The sequence below is a fragment of the Chiloscyllium plagiosum genome, chromosome 25 (genome assembly GCF_004010195.1).
Source record: "Chiloscyllium plagiosum isolate BGI_BamShark_2017 chromosome 25, ASM401019v2, whole genome shotgun sequence".
Lineage (NCBI taxonomy): Eukaryota > Metazoa > Chordata > Chondrichthyes > Orectolobiformes > Hemiscylliidae > Chiloscyllium > Chiloscyllium plagiosum.
This window is the reverse complement of record NC_057734.1, coordinates 16789744-16803622: the sequence shown is the minus strand read 5'-3', so window position 1 is coordinate 16803622 and position 13879 is coordinate 16789744. Positions and strand designations below refer to the sequence as shown.

General features: G+C 41.1%; 1 long non-coding RNA gene across 3 annotated transcripts in view; it reads left to right on the top strand.

The window, feature by feature from the left end:
- The window catches only part of LOC122562614, a 46373-nt gene that overhangs the window by 13802 nt on the left and 18692 nt on the right, over positions 1-13879 (top strand). Inside the window, exons 3-4 of one of the 3 annotated variants that reach the window (XR_006315368.1) lie at positions 5886-6045; positions 8797-9428. The exons of 1 other annotated variant lie outside the window; for it this stretch is intronic. This is a non-coding gene — a long non-coding RNA (uncharacterized LOC122562614). Of the gene's footprint in view, positions 1-5885; positions 6046-8796; positions 9429-13879 lie in introns of those variants that run through there. One more of the 3 variants, XR_006315370.1, reaches the window with a different exon arrangement.

Below are 13879 nucleotides of genomic sequence, written 5' to 3'. Positions count from 1 at the left end.
CCTTCTTGGCCTGCAATCTTCTTCCCGACCTCTCCTCCCCCACCCCCTCTCCGGCCTATCACCCTCACCTTAACCTTCTTCCACCTATCGCATTCCCAATGCCCCTCCCCCAAGTCCCTCCTCCCTACCTTTTATCTTAGGCTGCTTGGCACACCTTCCTCCTTCCTGAAGAAGGGCTTATGCCCAAAATGTCGATTCTCCTGCTCCTTGGATGCTGCCTGACCTGCTGCACTTTTCCAGCAACACATTTTTCAACAATCTAGGTTTGTTCAATATATAGCAAAATTGATCTTTTGCTATAAATTGTGTGTCCTATGATCCTGCCCCACTAGTTACCTGATGAAAGCTAGTACATCCAAATAAACCTTTTGGACTAATAACCTGGTGTTGTCCAATTTTTAATTTTATCCACCTCAGTCCAACACTTGCACCTCCACATCTTAGTGTATTTTTCAGCTGTTTGTTCCTTTTGATACTTCTAGTTATTTTTGGGTCTAGGTGACAATTCAGCTTAAGTACAGCTGCTTACTCCAATCATTTTCTAAACAATTGCTTAGGAGCTCTCAGTATAAACAAAAGAAAGCAGGTAATCATTTTTTGTTTCTTTCTATCTTATTTCCCTTTTCGAGCTAAGTTTACTGAAGTAATAAAAAGTAGTCAAAAAGTAGTTTGAATTATGCAAATTTTACACAAAACATTTCTAAAGTTTATTTTCCTATTTCTATAGAATCCCTATAGTCTGAAAACAGGCCATTTGGCCCAACAAGTCCACACTGACTCTCCAAAGAGCACCTCACCCAGACTCACTCCTCTACCCACAACCTTGCACCTCCCATGGCTAATCCACCTACCCTACACATCCCCACACACTATGGGCAATTCAGCATGGCCAATCCACCTAACCTGCACATTTCATTGCCATATACTTGGAAAACTCTATCCTTCAATATGTGCACCAATAACAATACATGTATTCTGTTTTTGAATTGTAAATGCAAAGAAGTAGAAATTCTGAGTACCCTTTTATACTGCAGTGTTATTCACACTGCATGAATGAAAATTTGAATCAAGGAGTCAGATCAACATAATAGATTTTACTGGACAGCACACATGAATAATACTAGTAAGCAATTTAGCTGAAGACTCACCTTTGACTGGGTCCTCACCAATACAGATTATTCTTGCTGCTGAGTTCAACTAATAAGGCTTAATTACAAATTTATACTTTGCTTGAAGCACACCTACTTTGTGACTCATCGACTCAGTGGGAATCATGTGATTAATTTTGATGTTAACACCAATGTGGAATTGGAGCCTCTATTGTCATCTATACCAGTCCTCAAGCGACATCCTCCATTCCTTACTTTGTTTAGTAAAACAATCTCTCTTTACTTTTCCATATGATGCATTTTTTTTGACTAATTCTGACACCACTATCTCATATTGTTCACCTTACAATCATCTGGATCTAATTCTAAAATTATCTTATTCCAGTCCTTACCATAATAATTATTAAAGGTAGAAGCATTTTGCTGTAACCATCTTTGTTCTCTTTTAACTCCCTGTCAACTGAGTTCAGCTAATTCTTTATGCTTCACCACACATACACACTTTGTTCCCTTATATGTTAAATAGCTCATCATGCTCTGGCAATATGCCGAGCCATTTATCCTGTCACACTAAACCTTTTTCCTTTTGTCTCTGAACTAGATGCACTACCTGAAATGAAAATTATACAGTTAATAATGGTTCAAATTCAAAACCTTGCCTGGAAAGAGTTATTCAAATTAATTTCCCAGTATCTTCTCAAATCACTTGGAAATTTTGCATGTTCCATCTGCTGAAATAGAACTTGCAGGCACAGGTGTATCTGTTAACTTGTACCATCTGACAGACTGAAAGCTTTTGAAAAGATATTTGCTCCAAGCTTATTTGAAAGAAATTGAGAAGTGAAAATGTTAACAAAGGTGCAAAACACACTTTTATATGTAAGGCTAATTATGCAATGAGGAATATTTTTATGTTGAAGTTCGAAGCCGTCAGGCTTAAAATCTACAGCCTTTCTATCACAAGCCTACCATGATAAAAGTGAGAATGCAGTAAATTGCATCAGAATTCAAAATATATGTTAAGGTTGTTCTTGATGTTTGAGAGGATTCTGTTATAGAAAGGATATTATTCAACTGGAGAAAGTTCAAAAGAAATCTACCAGAATGTTGCTGGAAATGGAGGGTTTGAACAATGGGAAGAGGCTATCTAGGCTGGGACATTTTTTTTTGCTGGAGTGTGGAAGGTTGAGGGGTGACCTTAGAGGTTTATAAAATCATGAGGGGTATAGATAAGATGAATATCAGATGGCTTTTCCCTAGGGTGGGGGGTTTTAAGACTAGGGGGCATATTTTTAAGGTGAGCTGAGAAAGATCTAAAAAACACATTGGGGCAAAATTTTCACACAGAGCGGTTCATGTGTGGAATGGACTTCTACAGAAGGTGATGGATGTGGATACGGTTACAATGTTTAAAAGACATTTTAGATATGTACATGAAAATGAAATATTTGAGGGAAATGGGCCAAGCACTGGCAAGTTGAACTAGTTTAGTTTTGGATTATTGTCTGCACGGATTGGTTGAGCCAAAGGATTTGTTTCTATGCTGTATGATTCTATATCGGAGTCTATTAAAACAGTGTCTTAATTTTCATCAGCCATTGTACAGACAGGATCTGCACCCAAACCAAGCCAATCTATCAGTACAAACCAGGGAGGCTAGTGGTAAGGAATTTCAACCTGAGACATTATTTGTCCCTGGCCTCGTAAAAGCCCATCAAACATTGGCTGTTGTGCCACTGGCAAAAAACGTGGGTACCCGTCTATGCATCTGTGTGCACTACCTTGGGTCCAGGCCCTGATAGGTTCTAATCAACACAGGTTGATTTTCACTTGAGAGGTTTCTGCATCAGTTGCATGTTTTCACCAACATAATTAAAAAGATTATCTGTTTATTATCACTTGGTTGTTTAAGTGATTTCCTGTGTGCACATTGTCTGATGTCTTTCCTTAGAACAGTGACTAATTTTCAAAAAGTAGTTGGATGTAAAATATTTTGTTATGTACTGAGATTGTGAAACACACTATAGCAATTGATCTATACTTAGTGCATACCCATGCCAATAGGGATAAGGACTACTTGTCTGGCAAGATCAGTAGTAGAGACCTCATGATGACAGATTTTGTCATGTTGTCAGTACCCTGTATGGAGCCCTCCTCTCCCATCACCAATCACCACCAGTTTAAAACTCTGGAAGATTTTGAACATAAGTATTTTGAATGTTTTGGTTGGTTTATTTTATTTCATTGCTTACTGACTGAAACACTTTGCTTTGTGATTCTTATAATTTCACAACTAATGATTTGAATGCTCCTTTTGTTACTGACCATTTGACATGGTATCTACCTATATAGTTCCCCATTTGTCATTTTTTAGAAAAGTAAAATTTCAGCCAATAAATGCAGAAATTTGAATGATGGATAGCAGGATGGATAACTGAAAATTTTGGATTCATACTATTTTAATAACATCACCAACGGGTCCCTAATGAAATTGCTCATGTTTGAGTTAGAATATATTGTTTTATAACAATAAGGAAGCCATGCCATGTAAAGCAATTTGCATTTCCACGACTACTGATTGATGATGTCATTTAGTTAATTTATATTTTTATCAGGAGATTCTTTAGGATGTTTACTGGTGTTTTGAATTCAATTTTCATGACTCCGTTTTGTTTTTGAAAGCTATAAATAAATCAATGCTTTTGATTAACATTCACCTTCAGTGCTGAATTATGTTTCTATTTATTTTTAATATCTAGGTTGTGCAAAGAGTTAGTAAGTAATTTAACAGCTTGCAGATGGATACCTGTACCTTTCACTTACATAACCCCCTTTCTCTAAAGTTGCTATGATAAAATAGAACTGGAGGAAGGGGGAATCCAGGCTTTGGTAACAATGGAGAAAAAGGTAATTCTGGGCTGCAAAAGGGGTAATCCTGGGATGGATGCAGATCCCAAAATTTGGAGATCTTGGAGATTTGGTGGCATGCATTGAAGGTGTTATTACATCATATAACTCTTCCTTTCTCCAATGCTGCAATCTAAAGGGGTCGGAAATAATTTTCAGGACCATTTTGGATCCCTGCCCAGTTTTCCAGAGGGGTGTCCCCTTAATTAACCTGCCAATTGATTCACCATTCAAGTATGGACAGTCGCTGGCTTCTTGAAGCCAACTAGAGGTTTTCCAAGTTGCAAGGTGTAACAGCCCAAATTGAAAATCAGGAAAGGAGGGAAAGCTTCAAATTGAAGGTGCTCTCTTGCAACTTAAATCTTATGTTGAAAAATGGATCTTGCAACCAAGACACTGTGGGTTGGAGGTGGTAGTGATTGTAGTGAAAGTCCTTTAAAGACAGCCCGTGACAGCTCCATAACTGGTCAGGCAACAAGGCTCTCTAAACTATGAGTCACTGACTCACTGGTCTGCTGCTGCAAAGCCATCTCCAGGCACCTAAGCTGGTCTTGCCATCTACGGGGATCTGGAGGCCGACTGGAGAATCCCTGTCAGCCTCCTTTCGTTGGCTTCAGTGGGCACTTAGAAAACTATGTCGGCTAACCAACAGGTGTGTGCAGGTGGCCTTGCTATTCCAACTCCCTTGGCTCTATCCTGCCTCTGCAAGAATGGTCCAGAGACCGGGTGGAGCCAAAGAAGCCACAGACCGGTAGCATTGGATAGCCGGTGTACTCAGAATCTGGCAGCAGTGTGGGAAGGTACCAAGTATGATATTATTGAAGGAAAGGTAAAAAGGAAGATAATAAGAATCAATTCTCTCGGATTTAGTATCAATCAAAAATAAATGCTTGACATTGCTTCTATGCCTTATGCAAGAATGTGAAAATATATGACGGATTTTTAGTTTGTCAATAATTCCTGTAACTCAGAAAAAGGTAAGGGTGGACTAATAAACAATTGTTATGAATGGCTAATAGTGTGTCAGTTATGACTATTGCACCTTTTCTATGAACAGTGAAATTGACTGGTTTGATTGGTTTATCTTTATCTTTCTGAGAAATGTGTTCATGTAGGTTATTGTTCCACAGTGACTGGGTAGTAAAGCAAAATGCACAAGACAATAAAGGAGAATCATCTTCTGCTCTGCCTACCAAGAAAGCTGCATTGATAAAGACTGCATGTTAATGTCTTTGACACAAATTACTTGCAAAAGGATTATAATCAACAACTCAGGGAACAAATTTTCTTCTGCTTGTTTGTTCTTAGATGCAATCCCTCCAAGCAGAATAGTGTTGAATTTGCTAATGGAACACAGCTTCTGTTCTTTTCATTTTGTATAAAGGCGTTTTTAGAAAGGAACTAAAAGACATAATAAAAATGTATTATGATTCTTGCTAGACTGGATACATTTAAACTGATGTAGTTTGAGACTCCCATTTCAAAAAGTGTACATACAATTTATCCAGAAGGTCGTAAATTTAGTCATTTCTAGTGCATTTCTGATAATTTATACAAATCCTCATATTCCATGGCAGCTAGGAGCATGGACATCCCATGGATAGCAAAATGTACAGATACCATTCCTATAAACCCTCTATGTATTGCAAAGGACCACACGATCAAACCAGACTAGTCAATGAGACAAAAAAGCAGGGGTCTGGGGCTGACCTCATGAGTACACAAATCATGGATAGTGAATTAGTGGATAATGGGGAGGGAGTGTATTAAACATATCACAGAAAATCGTCCTCTTCCACCCTTCATCTGTGCATGTGATTATCAACAAACTGCTGGTCTCTGCATATCACCATGTCTGCTCTCATTCAGTCAGGGACTGCTACCACATCCAGTGAAGGGCTCGTTCATGTCTAGTCCACGGGATTAGCTATGGTCAGATCAGCAGAATTCAGGATCTGTCTCCTTGCAGTTCAAGGATTAGGCCTTGGTCAGTCCTGCAGATCGAATGCTACCAGTCCAAGGATTACAGGTAAGCCAGTTATAGTTGTACAGCACAGAAACAGACCCTTTGGTCCAACTCTCCCATGCCAACCAGATATCCTAAATTAATCTGGTCCCATTTTCCAGCATTTGGCCAATATCCCTCTAAACCCTTCCTATCCATGCACCAATCCAAATGCCTTTCAGATGTTGTAATTGTACCAACTTCCACCACCACCTCTGGTAGCTTGTTCCATCACACACCAACCTCTGCATGAAAATATTACCCTTCAAGTCTCTTTTAAATCTTACCCCTCTCACTTTAAACCCAAGCCCTCTAGTTTTAGACTCCCCCAACATGGTAAAAAGACCTTGGCTATTCACCTTATCCATGCCCCTCATGATTTTCTAAACCTCTGTAAGATCACCCCTCTGCCTCCAATGCTCCAGGAAACAAAGATCCAGCCTATTCAGTCTCTCCCTAGAGCTCAATCCCTCCAATTCCATCAATGTTCTTATAAATCCTTTCTGAAAGTTTTCACGTTTAACAACATTATTCCTATAGCAGGGAGTCAAGGTGCAATGGCGATGTTAACCTGGGAGCTGTGTTGTGCTGAGTCAGAAGTGGCCTGGCCAGGAGTAGGATATATCAGTTCTGGGACTTTTGGGGAATAGTCAATTCTTGGGGAACCAAGAAACTGTGGCATTAACTGGCTGAGAGAATGAGTGTGAAATAGAACAATTCAAGGTAGGTGCGGATAGATCATGGGAGGTGACAGAGAGCTCCAGAAAGTATGGTTTTCTCATGTCACTATTAATCTGTCCTCTAGAGCTATTGTAGAGCCAATAAGGACTTGGAAATTCAGAAATTTATGGGTTCTGAGTTTAAAATTTGGACATGAATGGTTATAAGAAGAGTTAAACTGAAATGGGGAGAGGCAGAAAGGTCATGGTCCACAGGGACCGCCATACAAAAGGGAAGAAAAAGGATTGGAGGGAATCATCTTGCATCTCCGATCAAGCCAACAACCATTTGTTAAGATGCCATATCAAAAGTTATTGCAGCAAATAAAAGATCATGATGTGGGAGGTATTATGAGCATGGAAGATTGGCTGGCTTGTAGAAAACATGGAGAATGCATAAATGGATCAGCTGGATATGACAAATAGATTTTTGAAAGAGTCTGTTATGGGGCCTCAAATATTTACTATTCACATCAATGATGAGGGGAGCAAAATCATCATAGTTTCATAGACAACACAAAGACAGGTAGGGAAATACTTTGTAAAGCAGATATAAGTAAGTTGCTGAAGAATATAGATAGGTTAAGTGAGTGAGCAAAAATCACAAGGAATATAATGTGGAAAGTGTGAAGTTATTCATTTTGGCATAAAGAATAAAAACAACTTAAATGGTGAATAACTGCAGAATTCCAAGATGCAGAGCAATTTTAGATGAAACAAAATGAGTCCTGTCACAAAAGAAGAGTATGCAGGTGCAACATATAAACAAGAGGGCTAGGAATAACTAAAGAGTTTTGAAGGAGGGTCACTGGAAACAAAGCATTAACTTTGATTTCTCTCCACAGCTGCTGCCAAACCTGCTGAGTTTTTCCAGCAATTTCTGTTTTTATTTCAACCATGATCTCATTGAATGGTGAAGCAGTTTAAGGGCTGACTGGTCTATAACTGCTCCTAGTTTGTACATTCATGCACAAATCACTCATAAAATCACAAAGTTCAAATTGTGCCATATCCCATGCAAAGATAACTTTGCAATAATTATGCAAAATGGCTGCCATCATTTCTGGAGTAAGTTACTGATTTTTTTTTCTTCAAAAATGGAGTAAATCATTTGTATTTGAGATGCTGTACAGGCAATTGCATTAATCATGTGTCAATTCAGTAATGGAACCCATCTGCCAACTGTGGCCTCAAGCAATGATAACCAGTACATAGTTTGCACTAATTGCCTCCTTTTCATGTCAGTTAAATAAATGTAATTCGATAAAGTAACTTACAAACATCACCAGCAGGTCTCTTGTGAAGTTGTGTGGTGCCTTTACCTCTGGGCCAGAAGGCCTGTATTCAAGTCAAGAGTGTGGATCCTGATGAAGGGCTTTTGCCTGAAACATCGATTTTCCTGTTCCTCAGATGTTGCCTGACCTGTTGTGCTTTTCCAGTACCACACTCTCGACTCTAATCTCCAGCATTTGCAGTACTCAGTTTGACCTGTATTCAAGTCCCATTTGTTCCAGAGGTATATAATAACATCTCTGACCAGGTTGATTAGAAATTTCTAAAAGCATGATCTACGCTTGGCATTTCTGAAAGCCATTCCATATCTGTTAAGGTCACAGCTAACTGGAACTTATCTGCCAGTGGCCCACTTTGGCATCTCTCAATCATTGACCCATAAATGCATCAGGGATGTAACTGAGGAGTCAAACAACCTGGGCTATGATGTTCTCCATCACCCCTGGCTTCTCCCAGATGCAGCCATTATTGATTGTACCTACATTGCTTAAATCTGCAGAGTTTGTCAACTGGAACGGCTTTCACACATCAATGTTTAAGTCAGAGACATTTTAAATATTTCCTATACAGTCTGTTCTGCAGAGATGTTATTACACGTCACTGGAGTAGATGGGACTCAAATCCAGGTCTGAAGACTTGGTGGTAGCCACAAAAGTCTTTACTGTTTAAGCTATATGTAATTGTCAAAGAGATTTTGGATTTCTTTTGGCTTTTTGTTTAAGATCATAACTGATATGTTTGCATTTTGATTCCCCTATGCTAGATATCCTGAGAGCTGCTTTGAGGCTTATGTACTAGAGAACTTTCAGGTTTCAGCATCTTTCCAAGGTCGTTGGGACATACAGTGATTTTCACTGGCAGACAAGGGGTACCCCCTTCAAACATGATTTATGACTTCTTTATAAAACCCTCAGACAGATGCAAAATGAAGATATTATACTACCTATAGTTCTACTCAGGCCATAGTGGAACAGACCATAATCCTCCTTGAGATGATGTTTTGATGCGTGGACCGCTCAGGCTGGGCTATGCAGTATGGGGTCTCCTGCATCATTGAGCCACTCTGTGCCTTTCATAACTGGAGCTGATAAAGGGAGGGTGTTCTTGGTACAGAAGAAACAGGGGATGAAGAGCATAGCGTGAAGATGAATATGCGGTTCAGGATATTGACCAAAAGGGACATCCAAGAGACTCTGTTAGAGCAATGCATAATAGAGCAAGGCAGAGATAATATCATTGAAACTCACTTCCTGGAGGACTGAGCCATGTTTAGTCTTCCTTTAAAATTCTATAGGGAATGTGGAAAGCGACCCATACGTATTGCAAAGGATGTTGACTTTCTTATTGTTACAGTCTTTCATCTTTTCTATTGCTTAATAAATGTTTTGTCATCCATCTGATTGTACACTTGAAATGTTGAAGTGATCCCATTTTCAAATATCTACACATTGAATGTTCTACTGGCCATCAGTGAGACAGGGCACTAACATCACCTGGAACTAAGGTTAGTCGGCTCTTAAGGCTTCAGTTAGCAAATGATGTCTAAGTGGTGTGCAGTGAAGTCTCACTTAATGGGCAGCAGGTTGAAAGAAATGCTAAGATATGTCCTTTCCACCCTTCCATCATTGATTAGCCGTTACCATTTCTGAATGAATATCCGCTAATGCTTGAGCATCCTTTAAAAGGCATTGCTTTATGCAGCCTATCTTGGCAGCCCAATACAGTGGGAGAGTGGAGATGTAAAATGTCTATTATAATCTCCCAGCCTTAAATGATAGTGCATTCATGAGAAAAACTGTTAGGTAGAAGAAGTCATTTCCCCCTGGCTGTAGTTATTAGTCAAGGATCCCTGACTTCTGAGGTTTTCTGCAGTCAGGAAGTCAGTTGCTTGTACGAAATGAGCAATGTGTAGCCATTATAAATTCTTTCATATTTGAGATATTTAAAGTGGTTACTCATCTTTCAATATGACAGTGACAAAGGCACTAGAGCAGATATTTTGAGAGTTCAAGTGAAAATATAAGTACAAAGATGCGAGATCATTTACATTTATGTGTCACCCATGTCAAAAAGTACGCTGCTGGGTAAGCACAGCAGGTCAGGCAGCATCCAAGGAACAGGAAAATCGATGCTTTGGGCTTCATCAGGAATGTGGGCACATTCTTGATGAAGGGCTTTTGCCTGGAATGTTGATTCTCTTGCTGCTCAGATGCTGCCTGAGCTGCTGCACTTTTCAGACACCACACTTTTTGACTCTGATCTCCAGCAACTGCAGTCCTCACTTCCTCCTAGTTTTGTCACCCATGTCACCTGTTTGACATCAGTAAGTTCTTTTCTTCCTCCTCCTTCCAATACATCTAATTATAGTCCTGATGTCTGTAGCTGGGGTGGTGGGAGCCTGCTCTGTACTTGGCCCTGTTGGCCTGGAAGACTTGGGACTTGGGATGAGTTTGAGCCTAGAGGATCCAAGCCTGCTGAAAGAGATCTAGCTGGATGCAAGCTCAACCCCCTCAGCAAGAACCTCTGAGGGTTTCGCATCACAGGCAGAAGGTAGAGGTGCCAGGCACCTCTGGACGATCCTAAGAGGAGGTTTTTTTGTTGCCCTGGTGAGGCTCCTTCCCCCTCATTAATGCCTGCAGGCACTACTATCTTCTTGAAACAACAAGGTGCTATGAGGGAAGTCAAAGTCTTTGTCCCCTTTCACCCTGCCATTTGTGCTGAACACCTGCAGCTCTAGCTTTGGAGTGCAGGTCTGTGCACATATCCACAGACATTTAGTGAGTGGCACCTGGGTCACTATGGCAGTCGTCAGCTTGACCATGGAAGCAGCTAGGTGCATGCATGTCAGAACCAGCATTGAACTGATAACATCGGCCAATTCCTCTACCCTTTGAATAAAGGCAACATGCTACCAATGCTGGAAATCTAAAGCATGCTATATCATACCAGCATTATTGATGCTTTTCATCTATCTTGGCACTTCTAAGACTTAGAGTCATAGAGATGTACAGCACAGAAACAGACCCTTCGGTCCAACCCGTCCATGCCGACCAGATATCCCAACCCAATCTAGTCCCACCTGCCAGCACCCTGCCCATACCCCTCCAAACCCTTCCTGTTCATATACCCATCCAAATGCCTATTAAATGTTGCAATTGTACCAGCCTCTACCACTTCCTCTCGCAGCTTATTGCATACACGCACCACCCTCTGTGTGAAAAAGTTGCCCCTTGGGTTTCTTTTATATCTTTCCCCTCTCACCCTAAACCTATGCCCTCTAGTTCTGGACTCCCCGACCCCAGGGAAATGACTTTGTCCATTTCACTGACTCTGCTTTGTATATATTTTGTGAATGTTTTTAAAAAAATCCTTTTCCTCGTCCAATGTAGACTCCACTTCAGGGAGCAGTGTTAATTGGCAGCGTATTTGTTGGAGTTTGTAATGTAACTTTAGTGTCATTGTTATATCTGGGAGCCTGGTTAAGAAAAATTCCTAAAATTTGATTGCCCTTTCGAGTTCTTGCCTTATTATAAAGATCAAAGAAATTAATTTCCCAGTACTCACCCAACATGCCCAGACTACACCCTGGCTAATAACACAGCAAATCCCCCAAAGGCTATGGAGCATGAGTCTATGTCATAAAAGTCAAGTGTGTTCTTCCCCTTCATAGCTACAGCTTGCAGCCAGATGACCATGGCTCATTACCACTCTGCTCAGTCCCCCAGACCGCTGACCATCCCCACGCTCAGTCCCCCAGACCGCTGACCCGTCCCCACTCCGCTCAGTCCCCCAGACCGCTGACCCATCCCCACTCCGCTCAGTCCTCCAGACCGCTGACCATCCCCACTCCGCTCAGTACCCCAGACCGCTGACCGTCCTCACTCCGCTCAGTCCCCCAGACCACTGACCATCCCCACTCTGCTCAGTCCTCCAGCCCACTGGCCATCCTCACTACACACAAGCTCCAGCCCACTGGCCATTCCCCTTCTGCTTGAGCATCCAATCCTCTGACCATCCTCACATCAATCAGGCCTCCAGCCTGCTGGCTGTCCCTGCTTTGCTCAGGCCCCCAGCCCGCTGCACTGTACACCTCCTTCCCACTCTCCCTCAGCACAAAACACAAAGAGGGGAATAAGGAAAAATAAAAAAACGGGAAACAAACAGAAGGAGTGGAGGAGCTCCATTTAGTGTGTCCTACTCCGTCATCACCTTGACCAGATGATGGCTGAGCTCCCGAGTTGATTCTTGATGGAGCACATGTTCCGTGGATTCATTTATCATTAAGCAAAAGAAAACCTATTCTACTGGGTGGGGTGTTATGGAGTTAATATCTGGTGGGACCAACCCTCCACAAATGTATTGTGGCTGATCCTAGACCAAGGATATAGGGAATGCTCCTAAAGAGAACCCTTCCTGCACCTGGGAAGACCTCAGATGGAGGTGAAGAGGTTTCTTCCAGTGAGAAGAAATATGTCCAAGCAATGTTGGCAGTATGCCAAAAATAAACTCAAAAGTAATTGGTTGCTGTAGAAATAGTTCCTAAATGTGCCCTATCCCTTACACTCTGAACTCCTCCCTTCCACTTGTCTCAGCTGATCTCAATCAAAATAATTCTTACTGCTAGGAGAGCGTGAAAACAATAAACATTAGGTTGCAGTGGCATTGGCCTGTATTATAAAACATGTGCAATCTCACTCAGACCTCAGCAGATGGATTGCAGAAAGGATCAAAGCACGCAAGGGAATTTGCAGGGCATGATTTTAGGGCAGGAAACTGCAATAAATTATCCTACCTTATGATGCCAAAACATTATTTGCTTTGAGTACATGCTGAAGCTCTGCCAAAACCAACATGAAAATTCCAGACCATTGTGTTTATCAAGGATTGGCAATAATTCAAAAGACTCAGGTTTATCATTCAATTTCCAGGCAATTTGTCCAAACTCATTTTAAGCTTCTCTAATTCCTCTCCATTTAATTTATCCTTGGAAAAATGACAACACTTTCTGTTCTTCTGATCTCTTTATTGATCTGCCCACCTCTCCTTTGCTTCTGCAATTTTAGCTCAGAGCAAACTTATCATTGCCCAAATATGTTTTTCCCATTTAAATAAATCTGACCATAAACACTACCATTGATCCTGAAGGATATCAAATAAAGAATACGAACATGAGGAGCAAAACACTGTAGACACAAGAGATCTGAAAATTAAAGACAATCAGGAAGTGCAGGAGAACCTCAAGAGGCCTTGGCAGCATTTGTGATGAGCAAAACAGAGACAATCCTTTTAAATGTTGCAATTGTACTATCGTCCACCACTTCCTCTGCCAGCTCATTTCGTACAAGTACCACCCTCTGTGTGAAAAAGTTGCCCCTTAGGTCTCTTTTATATTCTCCCTCTCACTCTAAACCTATGCTCTCTAGTTCTGGACTCCCTGATCCCAGGGAAAAGACTTTGTCTATTTATCCTATCCATGCCCCTCATGATTTTGTAAATCTCTATAAGGTCACCCCTCAGCCTCTGACGCTCCAGGGAAAACAGCCCCAGCCTCTCCCTATAGCTCATATCCTCCAACCCTGGCAACATCCTTGTAAATCTTTTCTGAACCCTTTTAAGTTTCACAACATCTTTCCAATAGGAAGGAGACCAGAATTGCATGCAATATTCCAACAGTGGCCTAACCAATGTCCTGTACAGCCACAATATGACCTCCCAACTCCTGTACTCAATACTCTGACCAATAAAGGAAACACCTTCTTTACTATCCTATCTACCTGCGATTCCACTTTCAAGGAGCTATGACCCTGCACTCCAAGGTCTCTTTGTTCGGGAACACTCCCTAGGAC